This window comes from Clytia hemisphaerica, unplaced genomic scaffold (genome assembly GCF_902728285.1).
Source record: "Clytia hemisphaerica strain Z4C2 unplaced genomic scaffold, Clytia hemisphaerica genome assembly, whole genome shotgun sequence".
In the NCBI taxonomy this organism is placed as follows: Eukaryota; Metazoa; Cnidaria; class Hydrozoa; order Leptothecata; family Clytiidae; genus Clytia; species Clytia hemisphaerica.
Genome location: NW_027103657.1, coordinates 458,278 through 478,251, shown reverse-complemented (window position 1 = coordinate 478,251; position 19,974 = coordinate 458,278). Strand labels below are relative to the sequence as shown.

The window sequence follows — 19,974 nt, the reverse complement described above, 5'->3', positions numbered from 1 at the left end:
TGAATTGGAAGAAAAAATGAGGATTAGTTGGTCTCAAAGAGGGATTCGGTAATCTCTAAAAGATTTACTTGAATCAGGTAAACCCAAACAGAGATTAGGTAATCCCAAAGAGAGATTAAGTGAAGGATTAGGTAGTCTTAAACAGGGATTAGGTGATCTCCAAAACATATTAACACGGATTCAGTATAATCCCAATTAAAGATTAGGTAATCTTAAACATGGATTAGGTGATCTCAAAAAGGATTGCCTTAGATTAGATAATCCCAAAGAGGAATTATGTAATCTTTAATAGGGATTAGGTAATCCCAAACAAAAGTTAGGTGATAGTCCCACCAAAATGATGAGTAAAATAAAGTGACGCAACACTTGAATGAGCCTCAAATAATTTCAAAAAATACATTAAAGACTTTCAAAAAGCGACCGCTCCCTAATCCATTCTTTATAGTTAAAAATAAGACATCATTGTTTTCTTTAATCACACTTACTGATGCCTTGGTCATTTTGTTATTACAATACTCCATTTTATTTATATTTATACATTTCTTCTAGCTTTTTGTTCGTGCTAACATCCTTGTCCTGTTATTTTTATTCTTAAACAACGTAACTGAAACTTAAAGCATCTATATATTATCATGATGTTTCAGTAATCCTACCTTACGCTAAATGCTTGACCTCGGGTGAAATGATTGACCCAAAGAATAAAAGAAATAGAATACAAGTATAATCTAATCAGAGAGCAATATATTCAGAGCTTTAATGAAAATACAAGTGTCCATTATAGAGATCGATTCGTTTCATTCTTCCATTTCATCATTTGAAAATTGAATTATTTGTCGTTGAATCAAAGACCGACGTTTTTCAATGGCAAAATCCAATGCTTCCTCAAAGTCCATATCTTCTTCGTCTCTAACTCTTTGCAAAGTTTGCATGATGGCTTTATGAGCTATATTCTTTTTCATTGCCTGGAGAAAAAGGACCCTGTATTTATAAATTTCATTAATTGATAAACCAGTCTCTTCGCATTCGTTGAACATGATCTCCCAGATATTTATCGTTTCTTCATCACCTTGAGACTGTTCACTGTCATCAGAATCTTCATCATCGGACATTGACTCGCTGTCTGAATAATCCTCATCTTCTTCCTCTTCAGATTCTTCAGGGTGGGCTTTTGCAGCATGGCGATTGTAATTGCTTTTTGTGGAAAAGGTCTTTTCGCAATCGTCACATTCATACATCGTCGCCATTGGTTTTAAACATTATGAAGAAATGAAATCTTTTCTTGCCAATTTATAGACCAAATGCAAGAGGAATCCGATATCGGGTTTCTCTTTAGGATCTTGGATTCTTCTTCTTTAATTGAGTACGCACATGTCTTTTTTTTTCCTATTCTTTACAATCGATTTTGATACTAAGCTAGCTTGTTCTTATTCTACATTTCCTAGTCTGTTTTATTAATCATTTTGGGACTATCACCTAATTTTTGTTTGGGATTACCTAATCCCTATTAAAGATTACCTAATCCCTATTAAAGATTACCTAATCCCTATTAAAGATTACCTAATCCCTCTTTGGGATCATCTAATCTAAGGCAATCCTTTTTGAGATTACCTAATCCATGTTTAAGATTACCTAATCTTTAATTGGGGTTATAACTGAATCCATGTTAATATGTTTTGGAAATCACCTAATCCCTGTTTAAGATTACCTAATCCTTCTCTTAATCTCTCTTTGGGATTACCTAATCTCTGTTTGGGTTTACCTAATTCAAGCTAACCTAATTCAAGCTAACCCTTATCTCAGATCACCTATCCCCTATTATAAGATTTCCTAATCCCTCTTTGTAATTACCTGATTCAAGTAAATCTTTTAGAGATTACCGAATGCCTTTATTAGATTACCTAATCCTCTTTGGGATCTTAAAGAAAACTCGCTTCTTGATGGAGTATATATAGCGAATGATCAACCTATTCATAAACTTGGTAACCATTGGCTCTTAGTTTTTGTTGCTAAACGAAAAGTTATACTTTTTGACAGTTTTGGAAGAGCTCTTCATTACTACAATATAAGCTCATGTCTTTTTTTTCTTTTCTTTACAATCGATTTTGGGTCTGAGCTAGCTTGATCTTATTCTATATTTCCTAGTCTGTTTTATTAATCATCTTGGGACTATCACCTAATTTTGTTTGGGATTACCTAATCCATATTAAAGATTACCTAATCCCTCTTTGGGATTATCTAATCTAAGGCAATCCTTTTTGAGATCACCTAATCCATGTTTAAGATTACCTAATCTTTAATTGGGATTATACTGAATCCGTGTTAATATGTTTTGGAGATCACCTAATCCCTGTTTAAGATCACCTAATCCATCACTTAATCTATGTTTGTGATTACCTAATGTCTGTTTAGGTTTACCTAATTCAAGCTAATCCTTATCTCAGATCATCTAACCCCTATTATAAGATTTCCTAATCCCTCTTTGTAATTACCTGATTCAAGTAAATCTTTTAGAGATTATTGAATCCCTTTATTAGATTACCTAATTCCTCTTTGGTATCAACTAATCCTCATTTGAGATTAGATAATTCCTTGTATTTTTTCTTTTAATTCACATCATTAACTGAAATCGCTGGGTGGGGAACGCTTCGGCGTTTCGTATGATGCCTTGTCGCCATTTTGTTTATTCCTTTAACGGCTCTCCAGCTTTGAAAAGGTAAAAACTGAGAAAAAACATGAGCAATTTTCATCCTTTTATGGAGGGGGGTTGTATTTTAACAGTGTGACGGGATTGGACCTTTTTTAGTACGGAAAAACGGTATTTTAAAATCAGATGGTGACAGTATTTGGTCTAATTTTTTGTCATTATGCCGGTATTTGAACCTGTACAAACCGGTGTGACGGTGTTATTATTTTTTTCAATTTTCGGGATTCCAGGATTTAGCAAAAATTTTGACGGGAAAACGGTATTTCGAACCCCTACAAACCTCCTTTTATAGGTTGTGTTTTAATCGAAGCACAAAAATTATATCTTGATTTACTTTAAACAATGCTTATTCATTTTCAGCTCTTCTCATGCCTTGTCGTTTTAAAATTTAATGATTGAAAGTAAACACAATGCCTATTCATTTCTGCTCTAACACAATGCCTATTCATTTCTGCTCTAACACAATGCCTATTCATTTCTGCTTTAACACAATGCCTATTCATTTCTGCTCTAACACAATACCTATTCATTTCTGCTCTAACACAATGCCTATTCTTTTTCTATTCATGTTAGTGTTTTAATCAAAGCGCAATATAAAACAATGCTTATTCATTTTCAGCTCTACTCATATCTCGTCGTTTTAAATTTAACGACTTAAAGTAAACACAATACCTATCCATTTCTATTCTAACACAATGCCTATCCATTTCTGCTCATGTTTAGTGTTTTAATCAAAGCGCAATATAAAACAATGCTTATTCATCTTTGGTCTAACACAATGCCTATTCATTTTTGGGCTAACACAATGCCTATCCATTTCTGCTTATAGACATCTTGAGCACAATAGCCATTCATTTTTAGTTCGATCCATACCCCTTTTGTTTTAATATTATTGAGATAAAGTAAACACAATGCCTATTCATTTCTGCTCTAACACAATGCCTATTCATTTCTGCTCTAACACAATACCTATTCATTTCTGCTCTAACACAATGCCTATTCATTTCCGCTCTAACACAATACCTATTCATTTCTGCTCTAACACAATACCTATTCATTTCTGCTCTAACACAATGCCTATTCTTTTCTGCTCTAACACAATGCCTATTCTTTTCTGCTCATGTTAACAATACCCATTGTGTTCAAACTCTCCTATTCGTGTTAACAATACCCATTCATTTCTATTCATGTTAACAATACCCATTGTGTTCAAACTCTCACTTTCTACCTACTAATATATATTTCTTTCTACTTTAATTAGATTTCGGCAAAAAATCACAAAACAAAAATTTCTGGATTTACTTTGTTCGAAATCAGTTGAAAATGGAATCGAAAACAACGGATCCTGCACTACAGGTCAATCTCGCACTTAAATCTACTATATATTTGTATTTATGTAAAAATCGTAAATCTATATATTAATAGCGGTGCTTTGTGTGTCTGTGTGTCACTACTTTCGTTTTCGCTTTGTTTGTATTTTAAAATTATGACTTTCAGTCTCTTGCTTCACAAATTTGTTTTATTGGATTCGCGCCTTTGAAATTTAAGGCCCATCCACATTTAGTAATTTTAATTTCTGCCCAGCTTTGCCTGATCCAGTTTTTCTCTTTTCTTTTGTTGTTTTCGAATGTATTTAACTATCGTATTTATTAATGACATTCGAATTCTTTTTCAAAACAAAACAAGTTTCTTTTATAGAAAAGAACATTTCAAATGTAAATCAAAACATCATAAAAGTTAAAAAGTTTGTCGAACAATAACAGCATTCAAAGGGCGAAAAAGCAAGAGAAGAAATTAGTAGTACATCTCTTTCTTCATATAAAAACATTCCGAAACATTCAAGTGGTTGATACTGTTAAAAACTGTGTACGTTATTTTACATGTTTAAATTCGAAAAGTTATGACAATGGTTTAAAAAAAGCAATTTAGAATTGACTTATTTGTCTTTTTAAATCTGATAAAAACAAAGTTGCACTATTCTTTGTGGCTTTCCCGCTTTTTCCTGAAGGATTGTCATTTCTACATTTCACTCCTCTTTACCATGACATTTTCTCAAATTGTCGAAAACTTGAAGGCGTATTTAATGCGAGCGAAGCGAGAAAAAGATCTCCGGGGGAGGGTTCAGGAGTAACAGATCTTCATTTCTAGGAATAAGATTTTTGAAACTTTTGGCCAACAGATCAAATTTTTCAGGAAAGCTATGTCTGGGAAACAGATGTTTAAAAAAAGGACCTCGCTGGATGCTTTCGAGGATTAGAATCAAACTTTGAAGATAACTTTTTATTCATTTGATCGTTTTGTTAAGCCAGCTTCAACATCCAAAGGACCTTTAGTGCGTTCAGCTACAGCTTAACCGGCGTGCGACGCCGGGTACCGGCTAGTCTACTATATTGGTAGTTACGGTAAATTCTATATCTACCATTATAGTATGAATAATATTTCTACCGTATTGGTAGAATCGTGCGGAAGAGATTTTTTATTTCTTTGGGTAGCAATGGGTAGCAATGAATACCTGTTAATCCTGCAGAGAAGTAAGAGTTTTCCAGTACGTTAGGTTATTATTCTTTAAATGGTAGCTCGACTACTCAACAACCAACAACTTTGGACATTGGAAACAGGGGGGGGGCACGCAGTTACTACAAGACATGATGTGTAGTAAGTGCTTTTTCAACACTTTTTTTCAGGACCACCACCATTTGCAGTTACTACACCTTGGTAGTAACTGTTTTCAGAAAAGATTTCCAGGTACCACCCCTGTTTTTGAGTGATATCATCAAAAACATGCTCGAAATTACCCTAAATTGTGATTATTTTTCAACCTAAAGCCATTTTTGTGCTAGATTTTCTTTTAATTTACTTGGTTAACAGCTGTCGAGAACATTTTAATGATAATTAGAAAAAGCATAATTTCAAAGTTGGGTCTGAGAAATTTTTTTTCGTCCATTTATAACAAAAATATTTTTTTTAACAAAGAAAAAAATTCATTTTTTGTGAAAAATTTTGAAAGTTCTTTAAAAAGAATTAAAATATAAGCACTTACTACACCAAAAGTGTTAGTTTTAGTGTTTGGCACCACCCCCAAACAGCAACTACTACACTGTGTAGTAACTGTTTTCATAACTTCTGAATACAGTACCACCACGGTAGTAAGTGTCATACTGTCTTGTAGTAACTGCGTGCCCCCCCCTGTTGGAAATAGGTATATGTAACGTTTGGGCTGAGGATGGAGGAAGGTATCAGCAATTAGCCCAGGCCCCAGAGCTACACAGTGCAGTATTTTTTATTTTTAGATAAAACTATATAGAAGTATGACCGATGGAATTAGTGTTATTATTGCAGACACTGGCACTGGACCCTGTTTTTTTATACCTATCAACCACTGTCACTGTGGTGTGGGGATATAATGTTTCTATTGATTTTGAAATAATGAACTACACGTTTTTTTTTTTTATAAGGAACCTTAACTTTGCTCTGAGCCTGGAGTTCCTTATTTTTACAGAGAATTTCAGTCTCAAAGTTCCTTATCGAGTTCCTTACTACATAGGAAATTTTGAACTTTTTGCCCCTTGAAAGATCAAAATTTGGTCAAATTAGTCCCAATAAGGTACATTATTTTCAAATCCACTTATTCTCAGCCTGAGCAGTTCCTTAACAATTCCTTATTTTTTGAACCATTTTCAGCCTTGAGTTCCTTATAAACGTGTTCCTTATAAAAAAAAAAACGTGTAACATGTTTCAATGAAATTTTGCATCTGGAGTGGATCTTGTTCGACGACTTGTAGCAATGTCGTTCTTGGTTAGTGCTAGTGGAATCCCACAAATGTCAACCATACTTATACCATGGAGGTAATAAGAAATAGATGGAGAATAAATGACTCGGTAATGGCCTAAGTTATCGTTAAATTCTTTTATATTTTCATTCAAATCGGTTTTCTTTGATTTACTATCATTGGAAGCAAAAAAATCCGAAATGTAAATTTATAAGAACAGAAGTGAGAATGTTATCCTGATTGAAATAAACATTTTATGCAAAAAGTTCTTGTTCAAACGCGATACCAAAATAATTTTCTCGTAGTAAGGTTACAATAGTTCTATGATTTCATATCGATGTATTTTTGGTCAAACATATTGCTAATTTTGAGAGTTTCAGCACATTTTCCTTGAAAATTTCTTCGTTGGAAATCTTTACGTCTAAAAGGGAGGGGGCTTTCAAATTCTGGTGGATGATTAATTCAAAGGTTACCTAATCGTAATATAGATTTTCTTTAAAATCTATCGATGATTTTATGAGAGGGGGCCCTTAAAAATATAGGATTTTGTGCTTGTTCCGGCAAGCTTTTTCTCATTTTGATCAACAAAGCTATTATCTCACAATAGAGCTGTTAAAAATCCAACACCTTTTTATTCAGTTTTTATGAACTTAAATATTCCCACGAGTGCACACAAAATTAGTCACTTTTTCCCATTGCAACCAAGGAGCCGTTTGCTTCCGATGATTAGGTACAATGAAATAAAAGTCATTTATTCTCCATCTATTTCTTATTACCTCCATGCTTATACATATAGATTATCATGCCGACCATATTGCTCAAAAGGTCATTAACCACCGCACGCAGATTTTACATTTTCGAGTGTTACTTGAGTCTTTCAACTGTTTTTCCATGTTCTTTGCTTCTGTTCGAGATTTTATGAGTTCAGTTTCTAGCCTTTTAATGGTTTTGTCAAAGTCCATCCTTTTGTTTAGGTTTTTGTTGCTTGTCAAATTCAGCACTTATGTCAGTTTATGTTTCATTTTTCTTCACTTTCTTTGTTTCTCTTCTTTAGTATTTTATTTCTTAGTAGCTTACTGTATCTTATTCACTAATTCTTAATGAAGTGAATTTTTTTATCTATTCCCGTGCTTCGTTTTCTTTAATTTTTGGATAGATTGAAAGGGATAGTTTATGGATTCTGTTGCACAAAGGAAATTCTATAGAAGTTTGTTTTTGGTTGTTTATTTCAAGCTCAAAGTGTACAAAGACGTTCGTTCGCGCATCGGGATCGTTCACGCACTAGCAACTTGACTCTAAGCCGCCCACATGTTCAAAAACCTGCCGCACTCAAAGTTGTGTGATTTTTTTCAAAAAGTTGTCATTATTTATTTTCCCTTTTTCCTGAACAAGAGAGAAAAGTTCACAAGACAAAATTTTAGAGCTTTTGACTACATGGGATTGTTGATTTCTGGACTGTATTCACTTACACGTTTTTTTCATGAATGATGGTGTAAAAATGCATTTCATCCAGTTTGCAGAGTAACGAGATCTCGGGGGCAGAGTGTGTCCATTTTCAAGGGCAGGGGTAAAATTTTGATAATCTTCTAGTCTCAGGGGCAAAATCACTGAAAATTGGCCTAATTTGGCACTTTTTCCGGCTTTTTTAAACAGCTTTTTTGAGTGGGTACTGTACACAGAGTTCAGGGACAGGATTTTAATGTTATAATTTTTCCTTGGGGGCAGCCATGACATACTCTGAAAACTGGCTGATTTCATCATGGATATTCTTAAATTTTATGGGAAAATCATCTTTAAATATTCTTAGAGCATTCTTAGGTTAATTCAGACTAGAATTAACATCTAGTACAAGTCTCAAGCATAAAATGGCATTCTTGTAAAAGCTTTAGAGGGGTCAGTCACAAATCGATTTTAGGTTAGAAAAACATCAATTAACATTTATAAGCTGAACCACCCACCCACACCCCAAAATGTCAAACACTTGAAATCCCTGAAAATCGATGAAAAACTGTTTCCATCGCTGTTTTGTCATCCATCTTGATTTTTGCTATGGACTGCATAGTTTATATTTGAAAAATAATGGAGATGATTTCTAAACTTGTTCACAAAATTCCTGTAAATTAATTGTCTCCGTAGTATAATATAGCAGCAAAAAAAACAACCATCCTTAAAATTTTGAGGGCTGTGCGGACCGTCAAACAAAGATAAGACATAAACATCGGGCTGTTTGTTTTGGTTTTCAAAACAGACAATGAGATCAAAAAGAAACATGGCAGCGAGAAGAAACATTTGGCATGGAATGAAAAATCAATATTTCTGATTTTCAAAGAAAACGTCAACAACCTTCAACCCGTCAATTGACGTTTTACAAGAAAAAACAAAATTCAATTACAATAATCGTCATGTTTCATAAAATAAAATGACGATTCGATAAAGATGAAACTTTAAAGTATTATCGTAATTGAATTTAGTTTTCTCTTGTATATACACTGTAAGGATGGAGCTATAATAGCTATAATTTTCAGTTTATGAATCATTTAAAGGCCCAATCTGAATAAAATTTGGTGTGTGCTGTAAAGTAATTAATAATGACAACTCGCCAAATTTATATTACAGTGAACTTGAAATTCAATTCCATCAGCCTATAAATGTGACATGTGTATACATACTTTATTATGAGAAATTGTTGAATAAACAAGATACAGTCAACTGTTCTAACTTGGGAAGAGTGCACTGTAAGGGGACTAATGGTTTGACATCTGTGTAAGGGTAGACTGTAAATGGCATTATTCTTACATAATTCTCATAATATAGGGACTCCTCAAATAAATGTGGATGGATGTATTTTAGGACTGAATGATGCAATACTTTGTGTTTGGCAAATTTCAAATTGTGTATTCAATTTATTTCCCGATCGATCTGTGAAGTTGGTGTTTAGGGGTGTTGTAGTTCTTTTAACTACCTTTACCCATTGGGGATTTTAGTTAGTTTACTTAAGTTTCTGTACCCAGCCTACTGAACTTGTGGAATTACTGATTAAAATTTAAATGTATAGTGGAAAAGACATGGAGATAGTAAGAGATTTAATTTAATTTTGGGTAAGGATTTAATTTAATTTTAAGTAAGGATTAAGAGGATTTTAGAAGAATATTAGTTTTAATTTATTAGTGGTCGAGAAGATGCATGGACTTTATGAGAGATTTATTTAATAAAAGAAAAGAAAGGTATGTATATCATACATATATAAGGTTTATAATATTAACTTAATGGGTTAAAATGTTTACTAAAACGTAACGATGTACATAAAGTACATATAAAATGTTTTTGATGGAAAAAATTTGTGTCTCTATGACTTATAAGGTATTACTAGAACGTAATAACGTAATAAAAGTGAATGCTTGAAAATGCATATTAAGGTGCATAATAAAAATCAAGAGTAACATTGAGTTACTCAAGATTATGTTGAAAGTAATAAATATTTCATAGTGTCCCTCCCCCCCCCCTGGATTCAGGGGGGGAATGGGTTTTGAGATCAAAAGGACGTATAGGGGGGAAAGAATTTTTTTTGAAGCCAGGGGGGGGGGGAACGAGGCAGGGGGGAATGGAAAATTTTCATTCTAGGCATGGGGGGGAACTCACCAAAATCAATTCAAAATTGAAAAACATCTGGTTTTATGAGATGATATAGCATAATGCTTAGTTTTATTAATATTATGGTTTAAAAACAACCATCCTTTCCATATATTCTTGAATTAGAACTGCCTTAGGGAAAACAATAAGCGTTAAGTTCATCAAATTACAGCTTTTTAATTTTATGCTTGAGGGGGGGGGGGGACAGAAAAAATTTTGGAGGCAGGGTGGGGAAAAATGAGGGGGGGAATGGAAAATTTTCATTTTAGGCATGGGGGGGAAGAGACCCTGAAGGACACTATGTATTTTGTATAAGATAAAAGATTAAATTTTTTGTATATGATTATAAATACAAGGAAAGGAAAAAATAAAAAGAGAATAAAAGAGAGTATATGAGATAAGAAGAAAAAGATATATATATATATATATTTCTAAGAGAGTTGATTTTTATAAAGAAGTTAATCTTTCAAATAGTGTTGGCTTTTCAGGGTTTTGTCTAGTCATGAAGTTGTTTACATTTAGAGGAGAACTCCACCAGTTTTGGTTAGCCAGTTTTTTGCAAGTGTTTTTAATCTGTTTTCTATTGATGACACTTTTGATTCCTGATAAAGGTCTGCTATTCTCGTTCTCATAGGTCTCCCTAATATAATTCTCAGAGCTTGATTTTGGATTTTCTCCATTCTATACATTTGGGCTTTGGAGATACTTAATAAACAAATATGCGAGTATTCCAGTCTTGATCTTAATAGACTTTTATATAGCATTAACAGTTTATTTTTAGACATTTGGTATTGGTTTTTAAGGGTTCTAAGAAAGTTTAATATGTGGTATGATTTATTAATTTTATCAGAAATGTGTGTGATGAGATTTAATTGTTTGTCAAGTTGTAAACCTAGGAATTTTATTTTATTATCCTTTTTGAGTCTAACATTTCTGACCCAGATTGACATTTTACTGGTACCAAAATTTATATGTTTAGTTTTGTCCATATTTACCACTAAGCCCTATTTGCTAAACCAGTCAAATAAGATCTCAACATATTCATCTAGTTCAGAATCATAGGCTTTCTTGTATCTTTCCCAAGTAGCAAGGTCGTCTGCGAATTGAGACATTTTAATTTTATTATTTACTGGTTTAGGTATGTCACTGACAAAGAGAGAGAAAAGAATGGGTGATAGGCAGGAGCCTTGTGGGGCTCCTGCCTTCAAAGAAAAGGTGTCAGATTTAAAATGGGAGTAATTTATGTATGCTTTCCTATCCTTTAAGTAGCTATGTAGGATATATAAAAGATATTTAGGGATTCCAAGAGAGTTTAGTTTAAATAGAAGAAGAGAGTGGTTTATTTTATCAAAGGCTTTCTCGAAATCTACAAACACAGCGTGCATTCTTTCACCTTTTATTTTTGCTTCTTGAAAGTCATTTAATAAAAGAAAAAGGTTATCTACAGTACTTCTTTTATTTCTGAAGCCAGATTGTTCCTTATTTATAATATTATTTTCCTCAGCCCAACTATTAATTCTATTAGCCAAGATTTTTTCAAAAAGTTTACCTATGGCAGGTAAAAGGCTTATAGGTCTATGGTCGGAAATTTTCTTGGAGTTTTTAATTTCGCATAGCGAAAGTATTACGATTGTCTTTCGCGGTGCGGAATAAAATTTAGAAAACGAAAGTGGTTTTCATATTTCTAGAACATTCTCGAATATTCTAAGCATGGACTCACTCGCTAAGATTAAATCTAACGTTTTTCACTCCGCAAGTATTAGGTAGGCGTAACCAAGGATTTGTAAACATTACTAGATTTTAGAAATGGCGGCCTGCAAGGATGCTGTAAGAACTGCATTTGGCTGTTTGGTTGTTTGTAATTTTATCATGCTTTTTTTTCGAGTATTTAAAGATTTTAATATTTCTTTTAGCATAGTATTTTATGTTTGTGTAGTTAGTAAATGCACCAATATAGTAATGGGAATTACAATTAAAGAGTTGCCCTTCAACATCACCACCAACTACATTACAACCACACAGACTCAGACATGACAAGCAAGGTACGGTATGATCTTCTTTTTTACAGGTAGAAATATGTGTTGATAGTTGATTTAGTTGTAAGACAGATTATCAGTTACTAAGTATTTTAGTGAATTTTACAGAGGGATTTATGGCAGGGTGTCAATCTAAGTGACAAAAGTTATATACTGTAGCTGTACAGTATATAACTGTCCTACCGTGAGATAATGGATATAAACTTGCATCAGTCAGTGGAGGCAAACATGCATAGCCCTCAAATGAATGACCTGTCTGGTCATTAAAATAAAATAAAAAGATAGAGTAGATCTGCGAGCAGAGCTACGTAGTTCATTTGTTTGGAAATTTTGCCGCTTTGTTGATTGGTCAGTCATGTGATGGCTATGTAAGTTTCCCTCTACTGATGCAAGTTACCTGACTTCACGGTATACTAGATATAATTAATCCAACACAACTAATTGAACCGTATTTTTAATCAAACTTTGTCAAACTTAGTTGTCCGATTAGTATTCAACTAAATTGGGTTCTTGAACTTTACCGGACTACTTAAAAATTCGATTAAATTCGATTTAAAGAAATCAAACTTAGAAGAACTTTAAAAAAAAAGACCTTAATAGTTGGATTATTTTGATTACATTAATCAAACTTAATCAAACTTTGTTGAATTTAATCGAGCAGTAATTTGAGAAAAACTCTTCAAACAGAATTTTCGTCAAATTTGTTGGACAGATTTATTGTCGAATTGTCAAACTTTTTTTGTTTTCGAACTTTTTCGAATGTAGATTTTTGTCAATCAAATTTGTCAAATTTGTCGAACCTTTCTTGTTGTCGAACTTTGTTGAACACGATATCTTTTGTTGAACTTAATCGAATACTCACAATGCTACACAGGTGACTGAGATTTCGATTTACGGTTTCACTTGGTAAGTGAACGAAAGTTCGCCCAGGTCAACCCAAAATGCAAGGGAAACATAACAATAACCAAAGTTATCCTTGCCGCAACCATTGAAACGTGGAGTTAAGTTTTTCTGATTTGTGCTGGAGTATTAATTATATATCCAACATGACATTGCGCCTCTAGCAAAAGGTCCATTGAATCAAGATGATCTAACCCAATCAAAAAGCAAAATTGATTCAAGCTCAATTGAAGATTAATTTTTACTGATGAATATTTAGTTAGGAAAAGTGTGTATTTATAATATTTTCTTGACATTATTTTAATGCTGAAGTTTGTAGATGTTTGATGGGAATATTTCTACACGCACAAATTTCTTCCCTTAAGATTGGGCATCAACAGATGATGATGAATGATTCATCTTGGAAAATAGGCAGTTGAACTCTATTAGCTTTAAAGCTATTACAGATTTGTACACATTTTTCGACTTTAAGAATATATACATTAACATTAACATTAAGATATATAAATCATTAAAACCAATTGATTGGCCATTGATTAAAAAATGTATCAAGTGGGCGAGTCTCTGCTTTATGAGAAATGGAAGTCAATCAAAGTTGATCGACCTGCTCAAATGATAACGTCAGTATAATTTCATGTCTCAATGATATGGATCCGAGGCAAACAACAGCAATTACAAAGTTTTAGTTTTAAGGAAAAAAATTTATGTAGTACTGAAGTTGGCCTTAAAATTTATTTGAAATCCAAACTTAATTTCCACCAAATTTAGAATATTTCATTTCCAAATTTGTGCTCTATCGAGCTTTAAAAACAGTTATTTTTCTTATCTAATATATCAATATTTTGCCAAAAATACCCCCACAATGGCTAAAACTGAACTCTTGTTATATTTATTTTCCAAGGCCCGGTTGTTCAAAAGTGGATTAGTGGCCGATTAGCTTAATTTTCGATTAAATCTCGATTATCCTCGATTAACGCAGAACCGTCAGTTGTTCGAAAAAAATTAGGCTTAAATCTGGATTAAATCCTGATTAAATTGGCCAAATTTTAATCTTGCTCTGACCTAGGATTAACGAGGATTAAGAGACTTTTTCCTACAAAAAAAGTGAAGTCGCTGCATTAAAGTGAGAAATTTGAACAAAAAAAGATTTTCAAATATTTTGAAAACATTCGAAAAGTGACGTCAAGATTAAGACTTTTGAAAACACAGGCAAAATGTCCACAATTAGTTAATCAGACGTTCGAACAACGGAAGTAAATCTCCGGGATTAACTAATCGAAATCTAATCGCGATTAGCGGTAATCGGGACTTAATCTAATCAACTTTTGAACAACCGGGCCCAAGGCTTTAGCAAAACTAATTGCCTCCTGCCAAAGTTGATTGTGTTTGATTTTGCTTGATTGGGTTAGTATTGTATATGATGTCATTAAAGTCTGTCATCTAAAAAAGTATGTGGATACTTTATTTTTCAAACAATTTCTCAGCACCAAGTTCAGGGGCGTATCTAGGATTTTTAGGATACCCTGCAAAAAAGATTCAGCTATATATAGTGATTCAGCTATATATAGTGTCTAAGGAGGGCCCACCATGGTTGGGCCCGACGGGCTAGAAAATTTTTGAATTTCGACCCTCTAGATTGGCTAAAACAGCCACCTTTTTATGCCCAATGTACCATGAACCAGAGATAAAGAATTAAAATTCATTTCATTTAAACACAAAATGAAGCTGGTAAAACTAAGATAGTTTTTTGGGTTTAAGAGTTTTAAAAACCAAAAAAGAGCGGCCTCTAAAATATGGAAAAAATGAAGGAAAGAGAAAGGAGGTGTAAAACATTGGTAATTCATTATATCAATGACAAAAATCATAACTATCATGAATTTTTTAAAGAACTTTGTGAACTTTACACAAAAAAGTGAAAAATGATAGCAAAATAATACAATAGCACACAAAAGATTATAAATTATACAAAAATCTTTATCTGATCGTAATAATAGCATTAACAATAATATTTACCAAACTGTCTAAAATTTTTTAATATAATTTTGATTCTTATTATGTCAAATTATTTATCTTATTGCTGCCAAAATGTGACTTAATAATTTCAAGCAGATTAATAATAATAGCCTTTTGCCATTTCAAATGAAAATTTAGAGAAAAAGAGCAAAACTATTTTATTCAGACTGCTCAAGAAAAGAGTATTTCATTAGAAAATTGATTAATGTGATGCATTAAAGTATCCAAAACTAGAATTTGTACTGAAGCTGAAATCTCTATAGTTGGTTCATCTTGAAATTGTAGTCTAGCCCCATTCTGGTGTCTCCTTTGGAACTGTTTGCCAAATCAAGCAGGGAATCCTGTACCAGGGGTAAAAAGCCCCCAATCCGAATTGAAAACAAACCATATGTCATCAGAAACTCATTTATTCATTATGTACGTAATGCAGCATGGTTGTTTGGTATCAAAATTCAGTTGTTGTGTTATAAATTTTATACTTTGTATATACATTATGCATCCAAATTCATTTGCATTGGCAATTACATGTCAAAATTAAATCAAGATGTACTTTCCAGAGATGACAAATATTGATATCCAGTTTACAGGAAAAATTTTGAATCCAAAAACTTCCAAGAAACTAAATGTTAGGTACACATCATCATTTTGATTGAATTATTCCATTCTGTTGTTTCCTTAAAGTTAAATATGGTTCCACTCATCTTATTAGCAGACTTTGTCAGTGTTTACAAAGATTTTGTACCAACCACGTGAAGGTGCAATATAATCCATTGATCTAGGGGCTACTGGACAGTATGATGGCAACTAACCTGAAAGTATATAATGAAGAGAGAATTAGGATCTTTGCAAGCTACACCTACATTAACAAACACAAAACAACAAAATTTAAGTCAAACGACAACTGGACAACCAATGAAATTAATCTTATATAATAACTGGCTGACTGTGGGTAACCGCCAACCGCAATGCTTTCATGAGTCTATCTACTTAACTTCTTGGATGGGTTTTTTTACTTCTGAGAATAATACTTACAATTCAGGAAAAGTTCTGCACACGTGCAAGACATCAAAGTGTATCCTTCAAAGAATTTTTGCCCACAAGATGGAGAGAAATGGAACTGTACAGGCAATTTCCATTTGGAAGAGAACTAAAACAAAATAGAGAAATCATTTTTAAAATTGTCGTGCAGTTTTTATGACCAGTACTTGACTGGCAGGTGCTGGCCCACAAACTAAACATAGTCAAATACAATCTGTTTGTGTACCTCAAAATAGTGTGCGAAAAACCCACCCAGCTCTTTCTCTCCTGCGAAAAACCCACCCAGCTCTTTGTCAAGGTCCTCAGCATCACAAAATTTTCAATGTTATTTTTTTTCTCTTATTTCAAAATAAAACCACAATAGGTTGGTTGTCCCTTTGCCTCTTAAATTGCCACAAATTCATCTCCTGTCGTCAACCTTTTCTTAGCCAGAGTGATTGGCCAAACAAACAGTAGCTACGTACCCCGATTGATCAAATATCTTATAAATATTTCATGATTGGCCACTCACTCACCACTCACTCACCACACACAACAAAAGGTTTCGTTGATTACCAAAAATTATGACAGGTCATAGTAGGCCATAGGCAGATCAGTAGAGAAAGAGGGGGGAAGGGAAGCAGTTTTTCCTGCACTTATCAGATTCTAATTGATAACATGCAGGCATGAAAAATAATAGAAAAAAATACCACATACCTTACAGATTTGACTTTCCTTGTTGCAATGGATTTCAGAAGATAACCATAAGAAGAAAAACAAACATTGAGATGACCTTGATGGCAGCCCTCAGATGACGAATTTGGAGAAGATCGAAAATGTGCAGGCTTCAAAACCCTTCAGAATTTGCGACAAAATAGATAAAATCAGGACTGTCTATTCTGTTTTTTCTTCTCCAAGCATCTAAAGCCATTTGACGAGTCTTGACTTTTAACGTTTTGACACTAACAGCCATCAAATCCCGGGCAAACCCTGCATTTTGACCTCATCCAGGTCTTTCTGCAAAACTTTGCAGGGTGCAGGCCTGCAAAACTCTTTTGTACACAAAGTCTAAAATACAGACTCGAATTCACGCTTCGTGAAACGCGACTTGATAAACAGTTTTCTAATATTTACCGCGGACTTTAAGTCAGTAAAATAAATATAATGACACTAACGAATGATCCGGAAAAACAACTCCGGTTAGGCTAAAAACAAGCTGCGACAAAAAAGACTCCGGAGCATACCCTGCGAGTGCATGTTTTGCAGGGGTGTCGCACCGCCCCTGAAGTTATGCTAAGGTAGATAGTTAAACACCGTTGGAAAGATACATTAGAGATGAATAATCTAAATGATTAAAGGTTTTTGAAATTTGAGATAAATACTATTAAGAAAAATGAAAGAAGAGTAAAAAATGAGGAATTTTACTTTTTGCTTGATATGACGTGACACTTACTATAATATATATACCTGGCACAGAATTTACAGCCAAATTTATCAAAATAGCATATATACCTTGAGCTCTTTTATCTGATTTCGTTTAATTTTGGATATTGTATTGTTGTTTTTTTGCTTTATCTACCAGGTGCTAACATCTTAATATTTTTTTAAACAATCAAAGATAATATGCAACTAAGCCACACTGGGACCGTTCACTTTTAGGTGACAATAAAGCTTTTTTCTAGCCCCGTTCTATTTATTGCATTCTATTTACAACGAGGATGGGTGGTAACGTAACCTGGCATAACTAAAACTAGGTGTTAAGTATGGGCTGAACCTAAGGTTCTGTTTTTGACGTTCCCAAGTCTCTGAAAAAGTCAAAAAAATCTCTAAAAGAATCTAAGAATCACTTTTTCGCCATTTCCTCTTTAAGGTTAACTTTGCTCTCCAATCAACTTTCTTCTCTATTAGGGCCAGTTTTCTCAGGTCCGATCTAAAATTCTGCAACCGCAGTACTTCCCGGTCGTTTAATATGATTATTTCATCTATGAATAATCGAACAATATGCGAAATTTTCGACTCTGAGTCGTCTTGTTTACTTTAGGAATCATTGTGATTTTGGCTATTTTTAATGTATCTGGAAAAATGGAATTATTTAATCAGTCATTAAAAAGAGAAGATAGTGGTGATATAAGAATAGGAGAAAGTGTGGAAAGAAGTTTATTTTGTATGGCATCATGACCTGGTGCTTTGTGGACTTTGAGGCTTTTAAGAACATTAGCTACTTCTTGATCTGTTATTTTTTCATCTATTTCGTGCCTGGTTAATAATGGGTCTAACATGTGGTAGATTGAATGTCGTTCTCTTCTGTGGAATTGGGTGTTTTCGAACCAGTGGTCTACAACTTTCTTATGTCTTCTATCATTTGATAGATTGGGCTGAAAGATATTTTCTTGTCTTTCCTTAAAGGCATCTGCAATGTCTTGCTTGTTTTTAATTTTGGAACCGTCGTCTTTAGTAAAAGTTTGGTCTTTATGTTGGGTGTTTACTTTCTCACCGTCTAAAATGGTTTTAATGTAATTCCAAGTCTTTTTGGTTGTTTCCCTTTCGTTCATCCTCTTTTTAATTAAATTAAATCTCTTATCGTTGCTCTTTTGGATTTCAGTTTTGATTTGCCTGTTTAATTCTGTTTTCCTGTTTCTGAGAAAGTTATTTTTTTTATATTTTCTTAGCAGGTTGATAGTACTTCTTCTTTCTTTGATTAATTTTCTGCATTCCATGGACATTCCCTGGTTTTTGTTAGGTATGTTCTTAAATGGGATATGCTTATCAATTTCTTGGAGAATATTCATTAATTTATTAGTTTTTTCTTCTACTTTCTTAGTACCAAAGACTTTCTCACAAGAGAATTGATTTATGATTCTGGATGCTGTGTCCATGTTTAATTTATGATATAATTTTACAAATTTAGATTTTTTAGGAGCAGAAGGATCAAAGAAAGAGAAAGAAACAGGTAAATGGTCAGAGCCGATGGATTTTAAGGAAGTAATGTCATTAATTTGGAAGAATCTGTCTGGAGAAGTAACTATTTGTTGGATAACTTCTTTAAATTCACCTTTCTTGGTTTTGTAGTTTGGTGGCATCATGTATGTCTCGAAATCATTATTATCGAATAGCTCTCTAAAGGTTTTACCTCTAGGGTTTGTTTTGAGGCTGCCCCAAGAGTGGTGTTTGGAATTTAGGTCTCCAACGATTATTGAATTAGGAAGGAAGAGAAGTTTTAAGGTTTCTGGATTAGCAGTGAAAGTAGGTGGAAAGTAACAACAGCAAAGATTGAAAAATTTTTGCATGTTTTGAGAGTCTGGGAAGATTTTAATTAGTAGTATTTCATGCTTCCCTATTTGGAATTTCCTTATGTGGTCATGAGCTATGTCTTCTCTTAGTAAAATTGCTGTACCCCCTCCATAGGATCTTAAGGTCCTTCTGTCCCTTCTGTTGTTCATTATAGACGTGTATCCTTTAATGTTGATGTTTTCCTTCTTTATTAATTTTGTCTCATTAAGACAGACAATGTCAGGTCTTTCCTCGGTTAAAAGAGTTTTCAGATCTTGTTTTTTAGATTTATATCCATTGAGGTTTAATTGAATTATTTTTAGAGTCATCATTATGGCGGAGAAGAAATAGTCGGGGATTCTTGTAGTAATAGAGAGGTTGTTTCTAGTTCTTCTATTGACTGCATGAAAGTTTCTTTACTGAAGTTGCTGTTATGTCTTTTTAGGATGGATTGAAGTTGGAAACAGATTTCTAGGTGAGTTGTCATTTTCTGTTGTTCGATGGCGTAGCAAATTTCAAAGAGGATTAAAGAGAAAGATTCAAGGTTTACAGATTTTTGAGATAGGATTTCGGAGGAGAGTTCAGATGAAAGGTTTTCTTTGGTGACATAATTGTCTTTTATATCTTCTAGGTG

General features: G+C 33.4%; 1 protein-coding gene and 2 long non-coding RNA genes across 3 annotated transcripts in view; 2 read left to right on the top strand and 1 right to left on the bottom strand.

The window, feature by feature from the left end:
* Positions 1 to 19,974, top strand: part of LOC136803270 (uncharacterized) — a 225,700-nt gene that overhangs the window by 186,638 nt on the left and 19,088 nt on the right. The window lies entirely within an intron of this gene.
* The window catches only part of LOC136803215 (PHD finger protein 6-like), a 45,756-nt gene that overhangs the window by 7,285 nt on the left and 18,497 nt on the right, over positions 1 to 19,974 (top strand). The gene's annotated exons all lie outside the window — the stretch shown is intronic.
* LOC136803214 (uncharacterized) lies at positions 15,134 to 17,184 on the bottom strand. Its single transcript, XR_010846106.1, has 3 exons — positions 16,788 to 17,184; positions 16,086 to 16,200; positions 15,134 to 15,862 (listed from the first exon to the last, which is right to left on the bottom strand). It is a non-coding gene; the product is annotated as an uncharacterized lncRNA (long non-coding RNA).